This window comes from Pantherophis guttatus, chromosome 7, assembly GCF_059756535.1.
Source record: "Pantherophis guttatus breed Tessera chromosome 7, ASM5975653v1, whole genome shotgun sequence".
Lineage (NCBI taxonomy): Eukaryota > Metazoa > Chordata > Lepidosauria > Squamata > Colubridae > Pantherophis > Pantherophis guttatus.
In genome coordinates, this window is record NC_142069.1 from 47,373,555 (window position 1) to 47,390,675 (window position 17,121).

At 41.4% G+C, this 17,121-nt stretch overlaps 1 protein-coding gene across 1 annotated transcript in view; it reads right to left on the bottom strand.

Annotated features, from left to right (window-relative positions):
• Positions 1-5,743, bottom strand: part of FRS2 (fibroblast growth factor receptor substrate 2) — a 45,661-nt gene extending 39,918 nt beyond the window's left edge. The window contains exon 1 of the mRNA XM_034403676.3: positions 5,582-5,743. The gene's annotated coding sequence lies outside the window, so the exon portion shown is untranslated. The remainder of the gene's footprint in view (positions 1-5,581) is intronic.
• Positions 5,744-17,121: the final 11,378 nt, after the last annotated feature.

Below are 17,121 nucleotides of genomic sequence, written 5' to 3' on the forward strand. Positions count from 1 at the left end.
GTATATAACCAGTAATATTCCATTTATGTCTAAGCAACTCCCAATGTAGGTTAAATAACAAATATTAAATAGTTATATACAGGTAGTCTTCAAGATATGACAGGTCACTTAATGGCTGTTCAAAATTAGAACAGCTCCTTCAAAAGCTACATACAAACCTGTTTCACAGTTAAGGCGGCTTTAGCACTCTCATGGTCATTCTCCCTCGTGACTGACCACAGGGATGGTGCGGTACCTCACTCCGCTACCCCCATCCAGCTCTGAGGAGACTGCTTGAGCCTGATCTCCATGCCTCCTAGAAGTAGTTGCCATTTTCAGCACTCGGACAATTTCTTGCAGAAATGGTGGCTACCTTTGGAGTTTTCTGCCCTGATCAGCTGGTCATTGGAAGACTGAAAATATCTGGCTCTTGCTAGTCCTTAAGAATCCAGCCACTTGCATGCAAAGGCAACAACTTCAGAAGGCACTTCTCAAAACATTTCCCCAACATGTGCAGTGAATGGTCAGAGCAGAAGCTGGCTCCTTGGAAAGCTTTTTGCTGTTTGTCTGACTGCCTTTAGACAAGTCCTAGGTGGGTCCTAAAGGCAGTCAGACTAACAGTAAGAAGCTTTCCAAGGAGCCAGCTTCTGCCTTGACCATTGCTGCGAATGTTGTGCTCTAGCCAGATGAACTTTTTGAGCAGAATTTTTCTTTAGTTCCTTAACACAAACTGCAGAAAAGTTTTTTTGCTTGCTTTTTTCCCTCTATTCTTCAGCTTGGCAGTCACTCATCAAGGTAACTTCCAGATATTGTCAGGCATAGAGTAAATTTAGAAAATGAGGTAAATTAAAATATCAAGATTGGAGACTAGAGGTAGAAAGTTTAGTTTCAGCACCTAATTGGGGGAGGGGAGAGAAAGATCAACAAGTCTGTTCCCCACTCCCGAAAACTTTTTTCTGTTTTCTTTATTGAAGAAATGTGGATTTCTGTAGGAGGCAGGGGGTTAAGTAAGCGGAAGATTTTGATACATTCTTCCTGAAACTGCTGCCTTGGCATGCAAGCAGCTGATTTCCCCAAAGCTTAGGAAAGGTTTGCAGTCTTCCAATGGCCCAGCTGATCAGGGCCAGAGGCTCAGCCCTCAAGCCCATTTTCATCAGCCAGCACAGAGGTCTGTTTGGAAGCTTCTCTGGCATTGGAACACGGCACTAAGACCTAATCCAGCTGGGATCTTCTCCCATGCTAGGCTGGTTTTTTTTGGCTTTTTGCTGCTTATCTGCCTCCTTTATGGACCCAGCTGGGTAGTGGGCCTTCCAGGGACTCCCCTATCCATGAAGTGCCCTATATGCTTGCTTTCAACATCTTGTGTGTTCATTTAATGGTTGTATCATAATGACTCCCACCCCTGAAGGGGGTGGGAGTCATTATGCAAAGCTGTCTGACTTAATGGTTGTCACCACTTGCGACTGTAATAGAAAGGCTCCATTACAGTCATAGGTTGAAGACTGCCTGTAATCACTTGAAGTATATAATTAATGTGTCCGAGTTTGACTAGACATCACAGAATGAGGCATATTGTTTCTCTAGCAGCATTATGGCCACATTTACACAAGGTACTGAGTGGGACTGCATTCTGTTACATCAACATATTTCATTAAAAAAGGGATAAAGATTTTATTAATGCATCTTTTATCCATCCAGCTATTCTGAAAAATATACACATATATACAGAAGGTGACTATTAACTAATGACAAGAGGGACATCACTAGTACATTCTTTACATCCCAGCACACTCAGATGTCCCACTCCAACATTTCCTTTTTTAAAGCTAGAAACAATCACACTACTGCCAGTCCAAGCCTTTCCTATACACTGGAATTCAAATGCAATTATACTTTATATGAGATAAAAGAGAATATACAATATACAGACCATATACTGTAGCTCCATAAAGCATTCTCAGCCATCTTTTGAGCCTGGAAATTCAAACCCATTCAGAAAAATAAAGTCTCTTTCAAAAATAGCAAAAGTCAGGAGCCAGATCATCCAAACACTGATAATAACAGCATTCACTTCTTGGGGCTCAAGGTAGAAGCATGGGAATGGAGTTCAAACTGCCCAAGAAAAAGGGAGGAAAGTAAGTTTCAACTTCACATAGCTGACAGACAAAATAATACTAGAGGCAAAAAAGTGGAGGCTCCCATGGCTCCTTCCCATATTGAGAGATCTACCCAGATGTTATTTAACCACTCAGGCTTTACAGCAAATTGGACACATCATAAGGCATTAGTCTTCCTACACCCCCAGTAAAGGAAAAGAGGACATTTTCTTGTTCATCTATATTTCAACATTTTTATAACCTAAATTACACATACCGCAAACCCCTGGCAGTGTTTATTTAAGAACAGTTGTACACAATAAAGTTGTATAAGACAAAAATCCTCCCTGGGAAATAATTCTGAGCACGGTTAGAAATGATTTGGGATATAGACAGAGTCTGCAGTACTAGGAAGGAATTGTTATGGTTTCTTAAAAATTGCGCAAACCATTAAATTGGAGCATAGGGATTTCTGTTGTTGTAACAACCTCACTTGAATGCAATCCAATCTGCCACATCAAGTTCAGGGCAAGGATTTTCTAATTCATTTAGGATATAGATCCAAATAAACTAAATTCTGTGCAAATCAGATTAATGCATACATGTACACACATACACAAATGCAAGTGAAATAAAAATATTTAATATTTAATGTAATATTTATAACATGCATTTTAAAAATTAAAAATGGTATACCAACTTTCAATATTTCTTATAAATATAATTTTAGTGGAATTACAATGTAATTATTGAAAATTGTAGAAGAAAATAGTATACATTCCTAATAACATTTTAATGTCATGAACCAAGCAAATTAAAGATTACTGAATTATTTTTAAATACTTCTGCTTATTAGTCTTTCAAGAAACTTAATAAAAATATTTCTGCTGTCTTTCTTAAAAAAATATGATGCAAAGTTATTTAACTTGATTTTTATTCTGCAAAAAGGCACTTTACTTAAAACTTACATTTTTTAATGCCGACAGCATTTTTAAAAAGTTAAAAACTCAACTTTTTATATGTATGTATGTATGTATGTATGTATGTATGTATGTTTTCATAGATTTTCACGGGTAGAGGTATGCAAGTTTTGATGTATTCAGGTCTTTTCCCGTGTAAGATTGAGATTACTTTCAATCTTACACGGGAAAAGACCCGAATACATCAAAACTTGCATTTTATATATATATATATACACACACACACACACATTGACAGCATTCCCACTTAATCTGCATAAGCCTAGTCATCTTGGAAAAAAACCCAGTGACCTTTCCAATTTGTTTACAATCCCCACCCCAAAATTGTAACTCACTGTTTGAAAATGTCACCCTGTGTGAGCCAAATTATATACTATGATACAAAAAGTGCTGGATTAAAAAGTGAAACAAAATTAGCCAACCTCAGTTAACTTGGTATATTGAATGTACTACATAATCATAAGAACATCTCTATTCACATTAAACTGCCACTTGCCTTATAGCTGCATACCTGAAGGAAAGCAAATCAAATCTTTTCCATTTGCCAGAGGAAGAAGCCACAGGGAAGTGATACTCTCTCTTATCAGGTAAAAAAAATCCAATCAAATTGGAAATAAAGGCATACTGAAGGCTTGTTCTTTTGTTCAAATGTTATCAAGATAAAATTCTATTCTCTTTTCCCCTCAACTCCCATTCTTTTTAATTTGTAACATCTTAGGGATGGGTCTAATCTTTTTTATTTAATCAATGTGAAGCATTTTGTCTTAGCCTGAAAAGCAACATATTTATGCATGAAGAAATGGCAAACCAAAGACAGCTCTGTGAAAAGCAAAGCTGACAAATGTGGCAAAATGAAGAGCCAGCAAGTAGACCTGCTCTTTGCAACTGGCCGCAAGTGCTCCAGACATCTGCTCCTCCCAATGAGATTGCAAAACAGTGGTCTCCAGCAGGTTTACAGCTCTGGGAGACAGGGAATAACCACCTTGCTCAATCTAAGTTGGCACCTTTGAAAAGAAATATGCAGAAAATAAAATGTAATTTATTTAGACCATCATATTGACTGAAAAAGAATCCTTTGACTATTTAATGCATCAGGAAATATTCTGAAAACCTAATGGAATGTTTTACTAGATCTATACACATTTAGAATTGGTTTGGTAGTTTGTGATTAATTTGATACCTTGTTAGCGTGCAGGCTCACAAGAGAACACTGAGTTATTGTGAAAAATATGTAAGGAATCTAGGAGATCTAGAAACAAGCTTAAAGTTCTATACTATACAAATAAAATTGCTTATATTTTTTTAAAAAAAGCTGTACCCATTTAAATAATTTTAAAAAGCATCCCTTGAGAGTGTCTGATGTAAAAAAAAAATTGCTAGACTCAGAATGCCTATGGATTTCCCCAGAAAATTGTCACGTTTTGCCAGTGATAGCAAATACTCTCTTAAACAAGAAACACTGTACTACATGGCAATCTACATTCTGTTCCACCATTTCTAGTTACAAGGTTCTATGGATTTGATAGGTAAGGTCTGCCATCTTTTTTCCCCAAAGGCAGTCATCAAACTTAAAGTTATTTTGATTGTTTTAAAATCTGGATATGCTTGCTCTTCAAAACCTGAAAACAGAGTAACTCAAGAACAAGCACACAGACAAGGAGCCAACTCCAGAATCTATTTATCAGCCCCAGTTTACCAGAACCGCACTTTGTTTCTTATTAATAAGGGTGGGAAAAGCACAGTTTCTGCTCACAGACCCTACTATGCCATAATGTGATTCGTTTGGGCAAGGCTAGCAAGTGTTGCAAAACCGGACATCAAACTGCTCCTCAATGATCCCTCCCGCTTCCACAGAAGGCTCAACATCAACATTCCTGAGAATGAGGCCCTGGAATGACTCGTTTGGTGAGCTCAGTGCGACCGTCGAAGCCAAACTGCTACCACGCAAAGGTCTTTGAAGATCGTTCCCATTGGAGCCACTCCGAACTGAGATCTGGAGATGACGGACGGCATAGCGTCAAACGCATCTGGAAGGTACCAACTAGGAAAAAGCTAAGGCACGCCAAGTCAGCGCATCTCAAACCGCGACGAAGCGGAACTTTACTGACATCAGTTCTCGCCGACACCCGTCAAGAGCGCTTAGAGACCTTCGTAAAAACCACACAAACGCCCAATACCGACTCTCTCGCCTGCCGTCTCCGCTGTCGCCCACTCCCCTTCGAGCCTTGTCAGGCCACCAGTACCAACAGCCATCCACCCGCCTCGGACCGCAGCCTTCGTCAGGACTCCCCTTCACCGGTGGCAAGCAGGCAGGCAAGAGGCGCCTCCTTCCCCGCGCCCCGAGCCTTCCTCCCACGCACGGAAGAAGGGAACGGCTTTCCTGCAGCCAATTTCTCCCCCTTCCTCTTTCAGAGTCAAACCGACAAAACAACCTTAGACCCAGCGAAACCAGTAAAGCGCCCGGACGTGGCGGGGAACCGGGAAAGCAGCAGCAAAAACGGCCACCGAGAGAGATTCCGCCCTCACCTTCTTCATGAGGCCGACTGGTTTACAGGTGGCTAAGAGACAACCGACCGGGGTCCACACCTGCCTGGATTAGCCGGAATCCCAGTCCCAAGAGTAGCAGCCAGGCCTCGCTCTGGGCCGGACCTTGCCCAAGACAACTTCCGAGGCCAAGCAGGCAACTCCTTCCGGGCCAAAAAAGGGGAAGAGTGGGAGTGGTCGGCCGGTCTCCCTAATCGCGGGTTCTTCGTCTTGCCGGCGGGAGTGGGGAAGGCGCGCCTTTGGCTGTTGCTACGGAGGGCTTGGTAATCAGGGCGTGAAAAGCGGAGCGGAGGAGGGAAATTAACCCCTTTGGTGGACCGGGGTTTTGTAATCAAGGAATGATAGCCTGGCGAGAGTGTTGGCTTCTTCATTTGCTACCAAAAGGATTTGTTTCCAAATGAACAGAGGCATTTTGTCTGTAATCCCATCAAGACTTTTTCCTGGGGGTAAATAACATCCCGCTAAGCAGAAGTTTTAAAAGTGTTCAATTAAACACATTATCTTAGTTGTTTCAATTACCACATGCTATTCTCTTGCTGTCAGTCCTAAAGCAAATGACTAGTAAAGAACCTTGTTTAGCACTGTGTTTAGCTTGTTCATGAGGTTTACCAAATTATTGATGGATAATGTCAAAGACATGTTTTTTATTATATAATCTTCATTTTTATACATAAAGTGTTCCCACAGATTTAATATTATCAGGAATTGTTAAATACTGCCGGGTTAAACAATACTATATGTCATTTATTTAAGAGATTTCTATGTCTGCAATTGCAGAGCATATGAGTAGCTCACAACAGCAGTCAAACTACAAAACCATAAAATTAAAATAGCTAGTTTAGTGTGGTGAAAGACTTGAGTTCTAAGCCTCTTTTAGTCAGGAAAGACAAGATAACTTTGGGCTGGTAACTTGCTCAGCCCAATCCATCTCACAAGGTGGTTGTTTTGGAGAAAATAGGAGGCAGGGCATGAAGTATATTCACCTCCTATAAAAAGGAAGAATAAAAATATGGTAATAACACTGACACTAAAGAACAAAAAAAAAAACCAACCTAAAAACCCAGTGCCTCAATCAGCCTTAGAATACCTCAACAACTATCCAATTTCTCACCACTCTACCTTGGTGCCTGGGTAAAGAGCCAACTAAGTCTTGATGGCCTTCTAGAAGACTAAAATGGTGGGGGGCTGCCAGATCACTGGGGAATGGGTGTTCTACACTAGGTAGAGGCAACCACAGGAAAGGCTGTTCTGTGCAATAGCAAATACGTTGCTGTTTTAGAATAAATTTTCTGGTTTTGTTTGTTTTTATTCACTTGATTTAAAAAATTGTGAACATGGCCAGAGTCAAGTTATATTGTTGGAATCTTTTAACAAAATATAGTTAGCTTCAGAAGATAAATCCAGTAATAATCACTTCTCCATGAGTAGATTTTGCAGTGCAGCCTTAAAATTTCTCTCATAACTATATCTATGGTTGGGACCTGCATTAGCTTCTCTTTCTTCCAAGCCATCTCAATTTTGACCTGTCATGACCTTATTATTCCAGTCTTTGCACTCTTACAGGAAAGAACTCTTATTGTGTGGTGTTTTTGTCATGGAAATTAGATTGCATAGACTACATATTTTCACCTGTGACCCATATTGTTTTAGCAAGTAGCCAACTCTATGTAGTTCTAAAGAGCAGTCAAGCAGCATAACTTGTTTTTACTCAGTGGAATATATCTGTAAAATAAACTGCTCCTTATTCTTTCCCATGCTGTTCTTTGGTTAGCTGGAGTAAGACTCATTCCTCTGCTAGATAATTTCCCACAATTCCTGTGAGGTCATCTGAAAGTGGCACTTTTGCACATGAAAAACAGGGACCGTAATAAAAGAGTATAATAGCACTCTGCCTCTATTTGAGACCTCACACATTTCTGAGCTTTAACTACCTTCCTCTGGCAGAATGGACAATGGTAAAAATAAAGAGTTGTAGTACCTTAAAGACTAGCCAATTTGATTATCACATACGTTTTCACGGATCACAGCCACTTTAGCAGATGAATGCAGGAAATTCCTGTGAGAGCAACAATAGCCATAGGGAAAGAAAGTGGGTGGTGAGAATAGAATTACATTAATATCCAAGACAAAGAGAAACAGAATAAAGTAATGGGTATATTCTCATGTGATCCATGTAGCAAAATCAATCAAAAATATTGTGGTTTAAAGACTAGCTACTTGCGTGAGATTTATAAACCCCAAATGTTTTAAGGCATCTCTGGAAATTGAGAAAAATCTATAAGAGCTGAAAATTTTCCACATCTGCTACAAAAATACAGCTGCCACTCTGGGGTAAGCTAATTATGTATTATTTCAAAAATCATGGTCAAAAGGCACCTGGTTAAGTATAGTATGCAAACATTTTTATGAATCAAATTATTGTCCCTAAACAACAAATTGTTGCAAAAATGGACATCAGAGAATGTTGATTGAATTTATTTGAGACAAACATTTCCATGTTATTCTCAGAATCACTATAACTCAAGCTACAAGTTCCCATGCTAAATGTTGGTAATTCAGTTCTGCCAAATTACTTTAGTATGGAATCAGACTGATTCCATCTGTTGCATAGGAGTTTGCACAGAATAATGGCAACTTTTACATTTATTTCAATACTATACAGTTACTTCCTGGGGCCTAGCTTAGTGTTTCTGATTAAGAAAGTAGAAATACAACAATAGCAACAGAAACATAATCAATGGCTAGGTTATATTTCTGTTGTTTCTTCAAAGGACATCATGTCAACAGTCGAATATGTTATTTTGTTACTATGAATACAGCATTTTTCTTTTTGATTATGGGCCATCAAATTGATGTTGTCTCTTAGCAACTATACAAGATCTATCCCGAAAATTGGTCCTCCAGGTTTCCCTGTGATCCACCATTGCTACTGTAATCAAAGTGCCAGTCGTTACAAAACAATTGCTACAGTCAATCCTACCTAGCTCAGGTTCAATTGAATATTTTTATTTATTTATTTATATCCCCTTATTATTTTTACAAATAACTCAAGGTAGTGAACATATCCAACACAGTTCCCTCCTCTTCTATTGCATGTTGCATTGAGTGTACATTATAAACATCTGAAATATTGAAATATTTCAAAAGTATTTCTCACTCTGCCAATAACATAACTCTGATATGTTTACACTTCGTTGTTTGAACTATTTTGCTTACCATTGATTAGTGACCAAAACAGTGCATTAAATGGTTCTATAGGGTTTTCATGTAATGGAAGATATAACAATAAAAACCCTTTTATTATAAACCTTCCCCAGAGTTTAGTTATATCCAACTGCCACCTACTGCACAACACATAAATATCACATTTCATTTGAATTTAATCTATGGCTTTAATAAAAGTAAGCTCCTTGGAACAAGTGTATTTTTAAATAGTTCTTTTTAGGTAGATCTGACCTTAATGTCTCAGCAGGTGGCAATATCTGGGCAAAATTAGCTGGGTTTGGAAAGGTAGGTTCGGCCGGTTAGTACTCTGATGAGATATTAACAGAAAGGGTTATGGCTAGATTGGGAAATTGAAAAACATTATGGAAGAACCCGCTTCCATACTATTGCCAAAAACATTTATTTATTTACTAGCTGAATACCCATGCTCCGCTATGAAACTATGTGATCGGGCTTGATAAATTGACACTTACAGCTTGAAAATTAATTAGTAGTTATGATCAGACTCTCCTCTCCCCTTCTCTCCCTCAGGCTTGCCCCACAGAAAAGTCTCCTATCCCATCCCCTTCTCTCCCTCAGCCTTGCCCCACAGAAGCCTCCCCTATCCCATCCCCTTCTCTCCCTCAGTCTTGCCCCACAGAAGCCTCCCCTATCCCATCCCCTTCTCTCCCTCAGCCTTGCCACACAGAAGCCTCCCCTATCCCATCCCCTTCTCTCCCTCAGTCTTGCCCCACAGAAGCCTCCCCTATCTTATCCCGTACCCTCCAGAGTTATTTTCAGGTTGGGAGGGGGAGTAGAATGTCTAACTAATTAGCATCAGAGCGTGTTAATAATAATATAAGAAATACTAATGATCTGATGGTCATTTTGAAAAATCCTTTCTTAGCAAGCACCTAGAAACCAAGAGGAACATACGTGCCAAATTTCAAGTTTGTAGGCTTTACGATTCTGGAGATTTCATGATCGCGGTGTGAGTGGTTTTCGCTTTTATATATATAGATTATATTTATATGCCATCCATCTAATCAATAAGGCAATTCTAGGCAAACTTAAAAGCTTAAAAAAGTAAATATAAAAGCAATTAAAGTTAAGAATAAAAACTAAACTAAGGGGAAAGACAGCACTGGGATGAGATTTTTTTTCTTACCTGTCAACCACTTCCAGTGTAGAGCACCCCCATTGTGGCTCCAAGCCAACCAGCAAAATCAAAACATTGCATTGATAAACCCACAGAATCATCAGTTGAAATTGATTCAAGAGAATCTTCACTTTTACTTCATTAAACTTAATTGTGCTGCTTGATATATGAATACATTTCATAACTAATGGCTCCATGTTACCTGAGGAACCATCTCAAGCCAATAGGGAGGTATTGGCTCATGTCCACCCATGCCAGCAGAAGGGGCATGCTATGGACCCCGTCAGCCAAGATATTCTGCTGCCAGGGTCCAGGAGAAGAGCCTTTTCTATCATGGTTCCCATCCTCTGGAACATTGTTCTTCCCAAGCATATCTGCACCCACCCTTTTGGCCTCCCAAAAGAGCTTGAAATCATGATTCTGTCAATTGGCCTGGAGCCCTAATCAAACTGGAGGTAATTAATGGACTGAAGTAAGATCCCTTCTCCCTGTGTGCATCTTGCTCCCTTCCTTTCCATCTTTGCTAATTTTAAGGTTATTTTAATGTTAATGTTTATTACACTAATGAATTGTTACTTGTGTTAGATCTAACTTGACTAATCCACAAAGACCAATAAGCTCTCACTGTTTTAAATATGCTCTAAGGCATTTGATTTGTTTGTAGAATTATATGCTTAGGTAAATTTGACTTTGTTTCTTCTGTTCTCTAAAGGCAAATATGAAAAATTCAAATTCAGTATTTTGCGGGATTGCCTGATGCAAAAATGCCTAAAAAGTAGTCTGACCTTTGCAACTCCTTTACACATTATAAGAGATAAAGTGTCAGAAAAAGTATGCTATGGCTGTTAAAATCCTCATTTTCCCCCCTTGTCTTACTGTTTTTTAAAATACTATTAACTAGAGGAAGAGGCGGTTTCATGGTATCTGAAGCAGAACAACTAGATTCTGTAATAGCTTTGTACCACATAGTATCAATCTTGCTAACTCTCAAGACTTTTTTCCACTATGTATTCAAAATGGACTGTGATTAATATATATATTAATCAGATCCATAGTAAATAAAGCCCCCCTCATTTGTGATGTTGTTCAGGAGGGGGGAGCGGATCTGGCAGGTATTATGGAGACCTGGTTGGGCCAAGAGGGGGGGTCCCCCTCGTTGAAATGTGCCCTCCTGGTTTCCGTGCATTTCATCAACCGAGGTCACAGGGTAGGGTAGGGGCGGGAGGGTGGCAGTTGTTATAAAAGAAGGTCTTGGTCTGAGGGAGGCTACTGTTCCTCAGATTGCCGGATGTGAGTCCCTCCTGGTGAAATGGGGTGATGGGGTACAGGTGGGCTTGCTGATCACGTATCTGGCTCCCTGCCATGTGACAGTGGCCCTGCCTGAACTGCTCAACGTTATAGCCAGGGTGGCGGTTGATACCCCAAGGCTTATGGTCATGGGGGATTTTAACTTGCCATCCATCGGTGAAGCGTCTGAGGCAGCACGGGAGTTCATGGCTTCCATGACGGCTATGGACCTGACCCAGTTAGTGCATGGCCCTACTCACATGGGGGGAAACACTCTGGACTTGGTTTTTGTCTCTGGACAGTGGTTGAATGATCTCGATATTGGGGATATAGTGACTGTACCCTTGTCGTGGTCGGATCATTCCCTCCTTCGCTTTGACCTTCGAACTGCCACACCCCGCCGCAGGGAGGTGGAACCGATGAGGTGGTTCCGCCCCAGGCGCCTGATGGACCCGGATCGGTTCCAGACGGAGCTTGGGCCATTTCCTGAGGCTCTGGCTCACGGCTCGACTGAAGACCTGGTGGCCGCCTGGGATAGGGCGGCCGCTGGAGCTTTGGATCGGGTCGTGCCTTTGTGGTCTCTGACTCGGCTTGGCTCCTTGGTTTACTGAGAAGCTGAGGGAGATGAAGCACCAGAAAAGACGCCTGGAGAACAGTTGGAGGGCCAGCCGGTTTGAACCTGACCGAACACTGGTAAGGTCTCATATTAAGACTTACCTAGTGGTGATAAAAACGACAAAATGTAACTATTTTTCCGCTCTTACTGCGTCATCAGATAATCACCCAGCCGCCCTGTTTAGGGTGACCCGCTCCCTGCTCCTTCAGGAAGCGCGGGAGCACCCCTTGGAGGGCAGAGCCAAGGATTTTGTACAGTATTTGTATGATAAAATTGCTCAGATGCGGGAACACCTGGACTCCAATGGGGTAGATCCAGGGGGGAGGATGGAGGCAGGTCTTGAGAATATTATCTGGGAAGAGTTTGATTCTGTGACTCCCGAAGACGTGGACAGGATACTGAGTAGACTGATGCTACCACATGTTTATTGGACCCGTGTCCCTCCTGGCTGGTGCTGGCCTCTCGGGAGGTTACACGAGGCTGGCTCCAGGGGATTATAAATGCTTCTTTGAGTGAGGGTGTCTTTCCCGCCGCCTTGAAAGAAGCAGTGGTGAGACCTCTCCTCAAGAAGCCTTCCCTGGACCCGGTAGTGTTGGCTAATTACCGTCCAGTCTCCAACCTTTGCTTTGTTTTGAAGGTTGTTGAGAGTGTGGTAGCACGACAGCTCCCTCAATACCTGGATGAATCGGCTTATCTGGATCCGTTCCAGTCGAGCTTCAGGCCTGGGTACAGCACGGAAACGGCATTGGTCGCATTGGTTGATGATCTCTGGAGGGCTCGGGGCAGGGATTGTTCCTCTGTCTTGGTCCTATTAGACCTCTCAGCGGCTTTTGATACCATCGACCATGGTATCATGCTGCACTGGCTGGAAGAGTTAGGGGTGGGGGGCACCGTGTTGCGGTGGTTCTCCTCCTTTCTCTCTGACCGGTCGCAGTCTGTGTTGGCAGGGGGGCAGAGGTCGACACTGAGGCCCCTTGTATGTGGGGTGCCACAAGGGTCGGTCCTCTCGCCCCTTCTGTTCAACATTTATCACTGACTATTGGGGGTGAGTCGTTGACCCCCACAGAGAGGGTCTGCAACTTGGGTGCCCTCCTGGACTCACAGCTGTCTTTAGAAGGGCATCTGATGGCTGTGGCCGGGAGGGCATTTCATCAGGTTCGCCTGATTCGCCAGTTGTGTCCCTTTCTGGATCAGGACTCATTAAATACGGTTACTCATGCCTTCGTCACTTCCCGCCTGGACTACTGCAATGCTCTCTACATGGGGCTCCCCTTGAGGAGCACCCAGAGGTTCCAGCTGGTCCAGAATGCAGCCACGCGGGTGGTTATGGGAGCGACGTGGTGCTCCCATGTGAACCCCCCTCCTGCGCGAGCTGCACTGGCTCCCAGTGGTCTTCCGGGTGCGCTTCAAGGTTTTGGTTACCACCTTTAGAGCGCTCCATGGCCTAGGACCGGGATACTTACGAGACTGCCTTCTGCCACCAGTAGCCTCTCACCGACCAGTACGCTCCCATAGAGAGGGGCTTCTTAGGGTGCCGTCGGTTAAACAGTGTTGACTGGCAGCCCCCAGGGGGAGAGCCTTCTCTGTGGGAGCACCTGCCATCTGGGACGAGCTCCCCCTGGAGATACGGAGGATCACTGATCTGCGTGCTTTCCGCCATGCCCTTAAAACATTCCTATTCCAGCAGGCCGGCCTGGCCTAATCTCTTTTTTAAATTGTTTTTAAATTTTAAATCTGTCTTATAATTGGGGTTTTTAAATTTTGTTTTCTGGGCCAAATTATTTAATTGTATTTTAATGATTTTTTAACATTTGTATTATATGTATTTTATCTTTTGGCTGTTCACCGCCCTGAGTCCTTCGGGAGTAGGGTGGTATATAAATTCAATCAATCAATCAATCAATGTATGTATGTATGTATGTATGTATGTATGTATGTATGTATGTATGTATGTATTACATACATATACAATGCATCCAGAAAATATTCAGAACCCCTTTACTTTTGTCATGCTTTAGCCTGATTCTACAGTTGTTGAAATTCATTTTTTCTCATTAATCTACACTCAGTACCCTATAATGACAAAGTGAAAACAGAATTTCAAAAATGTCTGTAAATTTATTAAAAAGAAAAAAACTGAAATATCACATTGGCATAAGTATTGAGATCCTTTGCAACAACACTTGAAATTTAGCTCAGGTGCCTCTCATTTCTCGATAGTTATGACATGTCCCTACACCTTGATTTTAATCCACCTGTGGTAAATTAAATTGATTGGATATGATTTGGAAAGGCACACACCTCTCAATAGAAGGCCTCACAGCTGACAATGCATATTGTAGCAGAGCAGAAGCCATGAGGTCAAAGGAACTGCCTGCAGAGCTCAGAGACAGGATTATTGCAAAGTACAGATGGAGGGAAGGCTACAATAAAATTTCTGCTGCACTGAAGGTTCCTAAGAGCACAGTGGCCTCCATAATTCTCAAATGGAAGAAGCTTGGCACAACCAGGACTCTTCCAATAGCTGTTTGTCTCATCAATCTGAGCAATTGGCCTTAGTAAGAGAGGTGACCAAGAACCCAATGGTCACTCTGACTGAGCTCCAGAGATCCTGTGTGGAGATTGGACAGAGTTCCAGAAGGACAACCATCAATCACCTCAGCCTTCCATCAATCTGGACTGTATGGCAGAGTTGCTAGGCAGAAGCTATTTCTCAGTGCAAAACATCTGAACTGGTTGGAGTTTGCAAAAAAGGACACTCAGACTGTGAGAAACAAGGTTATCTTGTTTGATGCAACCAAGATTGAACCGTTTGGCCTTAATTCTAAAAGTTATGTCTGGAGGAAACCAGGCACCACTCATCACCTGTCTAATAACATCCCAACAGTGAAGCATGGTGGTGGCAGCATCCTGCTGCGGGGGTACTTTTCAGCAGCAGGGACTGGGAGGACTGGTCAGGATTCAGGGAAAGCTGAATGGAGCAAAGTACAGGGATATCCTCAATGAAACTTGTTCTACAGTGCTCAGGACTTCAGAACTAGACCAAAAATTCACCTTCCAACATGACAACGATCCTAAGCACACAGCCAAGACAACACAGGAGTGGCTTAGGGACAATTATGTGAGTGTCCTAGAGTGGCCCAGCCAGAGCCCTGACTTGAACCCTATTGAACATCTCTGGAGGGACCTGAAAATGGCTATCCACTGATGGTTGCCATCCAACCTGACTGAGCTTGAGAGATTTATAAGGAAGAATGGCAGAAAATCCCCCAAACCAGGTGTGCAAAGTTTGTCACGTCATACCCAAAAAGACTTGAGGCTGTAATTGCTGCCAAAGGTGCTTCAACGAAGTATTGAGTGAAAGGTCTGAATACTTATGCCAATGTGATATTTCATTTTTTTTTAAATTAATTTACAGACATTTCTAAAATTCTGTTTTCACTTCATCATTATGGGGTACTGAGTATAGATTAAGAAAAAAAATAATTTCTAGAACTATAGAATCAGACTGCAGCATAACAACATTGACAACAGAGGGTTTCTGATTGATGTTGTGGCGAGATCGGACACGAGCGGGTCTCCACACTCCTGTGCCAAGTTCTCCCCGTTGGTGGGCTCTGAAAGGAGCCAAAGCCGCCCTGTAGGGGCGGTAAAGCAAAGAGGGGTGCCCTGTGAGGTCATGGAGAGTCGCATCTCTCCTGACTGACCCGGGGTTTTCTTTCCCTCTCAGCCACGGCGAGAAGAGGCAGCCTAAAGATGGCTGCCACAAAGCTGGGACAACTAAGACTGCTGCTGGAACGAAGTAGGTGAACAGTTACTGGAACTGGAGGAGAGAATTCCTTTTCACTTAAAACCTAAGCCAAAGGTCTAATTTAAAACTATTTGCCAAGAATTATTTGTTAAAGAGGCAATTAAGCACATTGAGAAAAATACAATTAAAATATTATTTTAAAAAACTGACACTAGATTGACTAGTGGCAACACTGAAATTTAAGTTGAGAGCACCACCTGCTGACGAAAGGAAAACATACAAGTCCGGGAATACTTATATGAAGGATTGTGAAAATATTTACTAGGTTATATCTAACTACCCCACAACTACTGGAGATTCAAGTATGAGAACAAGGAAGTTATTTAATTAAAGTGACCTCTGAATGTTATGCTAAAAGACTGAACCTGTAAAGGGGATGTAAAGAGGCTTTTGATAAACTTCTGGGATTATTTAAACAGAACTGACTGATTACCTATGGGATACAAAGAACTGTGATTAGTGTACTTGAAGGGCAGCTTTAGGTCTGAATAAATGGTTCTTAGACTAGTGGACAAAAGTGGGATTTTTAAAAATAAAATAAGATGCTTCATAAGGAAGAAATGAATGGAACTTTGGAGGAGATGGAGTTGATTTTCCAAAGCACAAAGGACACCATGGAGAAAGGATTTAAGGAGATTATGGAAAAAATGGAAAATATTATATGAATAAAGATCAAGACGCTCTGAAAAAGGAGGACCTAACAGAAGGAATGGAGGAGAAGATAGAACCAAAGAACTAGCGGGAAAAAAGATGACGACAAGGAGGAGATAATAATAAAAATAACAGTGACTGATGAATTAAACCAGGGGAAAAACATTTTAAGAGAGTTGAAAAGAGAATTGGAGATACAGGAAGATACTTTTGAAAGGGAGATAGGGGTTTGGGCAGTCATTTTGGAAGCTAGGCAGTGGAAGAGGGTAGAGATGGGAGAAATACTTAGACTGAATAGTCAAGAAGTAGATGTAGACAGAGATAAAGATCCAAGATATGAATATAGGAGGCAAGTCAAAAAAAGCATAGCAACTAAAATACTGAAGTGGGCAAGAGACGATGGATAGAAAGAAAGGAAAGGGTTTCTCTCTTTTCTTTGATGTTTTGATTTGCTTTCCTTTCTCTCTTTCCCTTCTTTTTTATAATGGTGGCATGATTAGACGTTAAGTAGAAATAAGAGAAGGAGGAAACATTTGTATATACATATCTTTATACAATAGAATAAAAGTAATAATAAAATGGGAAAACTAGAGATTGATGTCAGCGTTCCAGAAAACCCCAATTTCAATTAAATGGCTAATATGGTTTCCAAAGCTGACAATTGAATGATGGTGTTAATAAGTACATTTTAATAATATTGTGATTGGCAATGGAATAATATATTGAAATATTGAGCAATTAAATAGTGAAAGAACATACTTTAATATAAATGTGTATTACTATCAGAATTATAT